This window comes from Cibotium barometz, chromosome 56 (genome assembly GCF_041138505.1).
Source record: "Cibotium barometz isolate CiBa-2024 chromosome 56, ASM4113850v1, whole genome shotgun sequence".
NCBI lineage: Eukaryota > Viridiplantae > Streptophyta > Polypodiopsida > Cyatheales > Cibotiaceae > Cibotium > Cibotium barometz.
The window spans coordinates 20,650,314-20,656,447 of NC_141101.1; the positions used below are offsets into that span (position 1 = coordinate 20,650,314).

The 6,134-nt window shown below is 35.7% G+C and overlaps 1 non-coding gene across 1 annotated transcript; it reads right to left on the reverse strand.

The window, feature by feature from the left end:
* Window positions 1-5,108: 5,108 nt before the first annotated feature.
* Window positions 5,109-5,197, reverse strand: LOC147607012 (small nucleolar RNA U36a). Its single transcript, XR_015264921.1, has one exon. It is a non-coding gene; the product is annotated as a small nucleolar RNA U36a (small nucleolar RNA).
* Between the last annotated feature and the right edge of the window lie 937 nt (window positions 5,198-6,134).

The following is a 6,134-nucleotide window of genomic DNA, read 5'->3' on the forward strand; positions in this document are numbered from 1 at the left end:
GTGATAAAAGTCTGTTGTTTTCAAAACAAATTTGCCAACAAGCTTTGCTAGCAAATGATCACCAAAAGGAAAGCACATTAGAAAATGGTCAATACAAAAGTGTTATTAGTCTAGACGTAACATGTTATGATGCAAATGGATAGATGCATAGTGGGGTTAAGATACATCAAGCCTACAAAGGTGCATGAGGAGTTTTCTAAGAATTGGAACAAAAAAACTAGAAAAGAATTATTGTCCATGGTAAGATAAAAGAGAGACCTCAATCTTTAGAGAAGGACAAGCCACACGACTTTCTAGATCAAAAAGATGTCAAACAACAAAGCCTTGGCCAAAGTAAAACAGGAAGCCAAAAGAATTTAAGCTCAAACTGAGGTAGTAAAAGAAGATGATGTAATGGAATTAAGACCTATTCCTGAGCATTACAAATCATATAAATAGGTGCCTGAGCAATTGTTCACCTTAAGCCTAACACACTAAGGAAGGACAAGGAGTTTCATCTAACAATAGACCAGTTGAAGTCAAGGAGGTAGACTTGGCCGAACTTAGAGAAGAGCCCAAACCGGTGTTCATAGATGAGGAAAAGAAACTAGTACACTTGTTGAGAGAATTTAAAAATTATTTTTGCCTAGAAATACATTGTGAAGGAAGTACCACCTAAGCTAGTACAACAAGCACACCCTCTCATATAAGGATTAAGAGCAACAATACAAAGACCTTATTAGATAAATCCCAATATTTATCATTATGCAAAGTGATAAAAGGGCTTGAAAATTTTAAAGTGACCTTGCTAAAAGATATTGATCCATAGTTGTACACTAAGCACATTTAAAAAAACTACAAGTAAGAAAGCCTACAACTTCATGGACGTGCTAAGAGAATTCAAGGATATGAATGGAGTACGCATCAAGTGGACATCACATAATCCCTATCATAGAAGGATTAAGACCAATAAGGCAAAATCTTATTAGATAAGTCCCAATATTTACCATTATGCAAGCAAAGGTAGAAATGCTTGAAAAAGTCAATGCAACCATGCACACAGATCATTACCCATTGCTGTATACTAAGCACATTTAGAGAGTTACTGGTGAGGAAGACTGCAATCATGGACGGCTTCTCTCTCTATAGCCAAGACCACATTTAAAACTATATGGGTGGCACATTTGCCTATTGGGGATATGCCCTATGGATAGATCAATGCGCCTATAACATTTCAACAGCTTACATGCACAAAGTCTCATTGACGATGTGTGTGCTCGCACTCTAAGTGGAAAGATCGCCTAGCTTGCTTCACAAGGGTATTTTTAAGATGTTGATTGTATCGAATATCCTTCAATTTGTTGAAATAATACTAATTTTGGATAGAGCATGGAGTTTTAATACGACACATTATGCCAAAACTACTATCTTCATAAATGAATAGAAAATCAAGTTTATTTTAAAATCACCTTCATCTACTTATTTCACAAAAGTGCAAGGATTCATGGGACATATTGGTGGGTACTACAAAGGATTCATTATATTCTATGTGGGGATTGCAAAGCCATTTTATAGACTACTAGTAGTCTTTGAATGATGTGAGGAATGTAAAGACATATAATGAGCTTTAAAAGACTTTGACAAGTGCACTTATCTTAATATCCCATACTAGAAACTAATTTGTCATGTGAATATTTAATGCATCAAATTTTTTGATAAGATGAAAGGCTAGCACATCTAGGGAATCAAATTGGACTTCCATGTTTGTTTTGCTAACAAGAAACTCAATGAAGCTAAAATGAATTACGCAGCCACATAAAGAGAAGAATTAGCCATGCGGGATATTAATGATATATTCTTTACGAATCAGTAAATGTTGCTATTTGTTGTCAACAAGCCTTACTCTGAAAGTTTTACTTTACAATCACTATAGAAAAATGAAAGTAAACGTTCTATGGCAAGTTTATGATCTCTTGGAAAGTTTTACTTTACAATCGCTATAGAAAAAGGAAAGTAAATATTCTATGGCAAGTTTATGATCTCTTGGATGCATACTTCTTCAAAACACATGATGCTTGATTAGAGTAATGAAATACCTCAATACCTCGATTAGGGTTTTCTTAAAATTAAGACTTAAACAAAGTTGAGAGAAGTGGCTTATTAAACTAACAATACTTATCAACTGATACAAGATAAATATACAAGCCAAATAAAGATAATATTTTTTTCAGGTGTGTCTGAGAACAAATTTCCAGGTGTTCAGAGAATATACACAACGAGGTTTATAGCACAAAATGTTCAAGTAGGATTATGGTGACCCCAACAATGTTTAGAGATGTAGCAAACTTGCCAAAGGATGCAATTGGTGTTGATAATTTCTTCTACCACAACAAAGGAATAAGATGCCCCTCACTCCAATTATAGCCCAACAACCTTTTAAAAAAATAGAGAATTCTCTTTGTAAATATTATTAGTTCTACATCACAAGAAACCCAAGCCAACCAAGAATTTCACTGATATAAACGAAAACATGTGAACATGTTAATAACACAAAAAAATCTTGTGATCACATGTTATATTCACAAAACTTTCACGAGGGCCTAAAAAATTTATCTTTGTCGGACATAAGAAATCTTCTTAGGTGACCACTGACCTGCTATTATGTGAAGATGGTAACATGAGAACATGTGAATAGCTTGTTCACATGTGTTATTATCACAAAAAATCTTGTGATCACGTGAATATTAAATCCCTGAAACCAATTGGTAACAAAAATTATTACCAATAAATTACTTCACGAGGTGGACAAAAGCCAAGGCTTCCAAGAAATCCAATAATTATATTACTTACACTAATTTTCTATAGACTGAGAACACAATGACATTGAAGAGTTACATATTATTTACAGCCTTTAAGCATAACCCAACAAGACATGCTTCAACAAGCCTAAGGTACGTTGGTGGCTTTATCATATTTATAAACATTACTAAAAACTAGCCGAAGACCTATCTCCATTTTTCAATCTATTCTAATCTATTGAATTTCCAAATATAATTTCTAAATGTTGATTAACAAGTCATTACAAAAAAAACATATAGTTTTGTTGTGTTGGCTATCTTTATATTTTATCATTGACTTAGATTTGACATTTATTTAACATTCACATTTTATATCTCAACCATTAGAAAATAAAAGACTAGTTTTCTGATAAAGCTCATGAAATTCATGTTAAAAGACTTAGGTTTCATTACTTTGAACTAAGGATTAGCTTAGTAATGTAATTAAGAATGATCACCACTTTGAAACATGCGCATTTGACTCCATTAAGCAAAATTAGAGAAGGATTGATGGTTTTTATTTATCCATTTCATATTTTTATTATTTATCTTTCACTTAATTGAAATTTTGATTACAACCATTAACTTCATCCCATCAAGTCTTAATCTCTAAAACTCTATCGTAAACTAGACCTAACTAGCTCTTGTATAGAGAGAGAAAGCCCACATTCAAGTGCAAAAAGAAATGAGTATGAACAGATAAGTTCTGAGCCAACTTGAAAACATGCCTTAGAGATAAAAACATCTACTATAATATATATATATAGAAAGGCTTCAAACTAAGTGGAAAACAAGAAAACATGTAAGACTAACAAAGAAGCAAAAAGTTAAAGCTCTAGTCTCAAGGGATGTAACCCCAATTTCGACAACACATACCCACTAATAGCAATAATCCCAATTAAATAAGCTAACCGACAAACCAAGAACCCAAGGTTGCACAATACAATGAATGATCAATTATCAAGGATAACTTTATCACTTCTAAAAGGAAACATCTCTTGAAGACAACAACCAATCACCTATTCAAGCCAACTCTTCCAAAAGAAAATAAGCCTATTGACAATGAAACCTTTCCAAGAGACTCAAAAGTATCCCAACTCTGTGATAGAAAAGAACAAACAAAATGCTTAAGGGCAGGTAAAAGGATGTATAATGAATAAAACTAGTTACTAGAACAACTGATCAATATGAAACACTCATACCTTCTTAGCCAAGTGTTTATCTCCTCACTAAGGCAATCATAGAACCAATAAGAATTTTTGTACTTGTTAGACTTTGACCAAGAAATTATAGAGCCTCTGTCAAAGCCTTTGCCACAATATTTTCTTCTGTGATACATGACAACTTTATTTAACCCCATCTAACAAACCTCACAAGAAATGAATTATACCTAATTTTCTACACATCAAGAGTCCAAGCCCACCTCCAAGTGAGTAAAACTCAATAATGAGCACAAATATCGAGCAAGCTTCAGAACCTTCTTATCCTTGAAAGCCGAAGCCTCCCAATTTATTCACCTTCACAAGAAAATTAGCAATTTTAGTAAGACTTATCCAATTCAATTATTTAAAGAGCCTACAGAGTTTAAACTTAACTTGAGTGAGTCAAAATGATCATGTTACCTGTTACTATTAAAACAACAATCCCTATAATCCAAGGGTGTTGATAACAACGTAATCACAAACAATTACTGAAGAAAACAAGCCCTCCTCCACTCATAAGCACAAGCCTAGTGACGAAATTCTTGAACAAAAACAGACCTAAATCAATAGTTGTCCACTAAAACGTGCGAAATAAACCCTTTAACCAAACTCGATGAAAATCTCGATGGATTTTCAAGGAGGACCTAATACAAAGATTCTCGATGAAAAAGTTAATTCATGATTGAAAAACCAATCAAATTTAAATACATAAAAGTACACAATCCATAGAAACAAACTATACATCACAAACATTCTTAGTAAAGCATCTTAACAAGACTAAATAACTATAAAACATGTACCACAGAAGCTCAATTTAAGCCGATTATTATCTTTTGTGCATGTAATAAGATATAGGATAGAAAAAATGACGATCAAGAATTTGAGTCCCGCTAAAAGCCTACCAACTTCGAGGATTAGTTCATGGACTTGCAACCATGGACCCTTTCTACAAAAGCTCATAACAAATTTTATTACCATGGAAGCAGGACACCAAATCCCCCCAAACAAAAACAAACAAGCAAAGCAGTTCCTACCCTTTTCAACAACACGCACATTGCCCACATGTGCGTGTCTCCTCAGATTCCTCCCTTGGCTCATACGAAGAAAATCAACCAGATCGTTTTGCTATGCTTCACGGAGAGATCAGAAGCGCGGATAAAACATGCTTAATCATTGCCAAGACTGTGATCTCGAGGGGACATATCATATGATTGAAGAGCTCAGAAATTTTGAACCAGTTTCTCTTCAAAGGGTCAAACTCGGAAGCAGAACTGGCGTTTAAAAACTGGCTGAGGATCTCCTCACAGCTCCTATCTCACACAATCGTTCTTTCGAACGAGGGTATGAAGGCTTACAGATAAAAATTGGGGTTCATGAAAATTACTCTGTGACTAGATTGTAAGTGGCAGAGAACCCATGTACCAAGCAAAGGCATCACTATCATGTTCGAGCATATGAGAGATGCAAGGTAGCAATTAAGGTGTTCCAGTAGACAGGTAAACGCCGATCGAAAGAGAATCGTAAGCGTTTGTTAAAAATCTGGAGGTATGATTGCTGTGCGCTTCTACTGACACCACAGACATGCACAGAAAGAGAGCAGCGTGGCAACACCTCAAGAAGCGATGGCAAATCAACAGAAAAAAAGAAAGCTCGCAGGATGAAAGTAGGAGGGGGCAGGGCTCAGAGTGGCGAGCGAGCACATCCTCATGATCAACAAATCAGTAGAGGGAGCGGCAAAGTCATCGTCGCCATGCCCGTCTCTGACAGTCATCCAAAGTCTGACGCGGACTCACAATCAACAGGCTCGGAACGAGGAGGAGGCTGAAATGTGCTTAGTTCAGCGGGATAGTCTGCAAGTGAGAGAGAGAGAGAGAGAGAGGGAGAGAGAGAGAGAGACCCCTCTCCCACGTTCTGGTCTGTTGAGCTTGATCTTTGCTATGGCTCATCACCGCACATCTCGCCACAGCAACCTCTGCTCTACCTCCCTTTCTCCCATAGCCTACAAACTCGATAAGAAAACCTAACCCTAAGTTTTTGGTGACCTTAACAATGGTTGGTGATGTATCAAAGGTTGCAATAGATGTCAATGATTCCTTGCACCACAAGGAAGGAATAG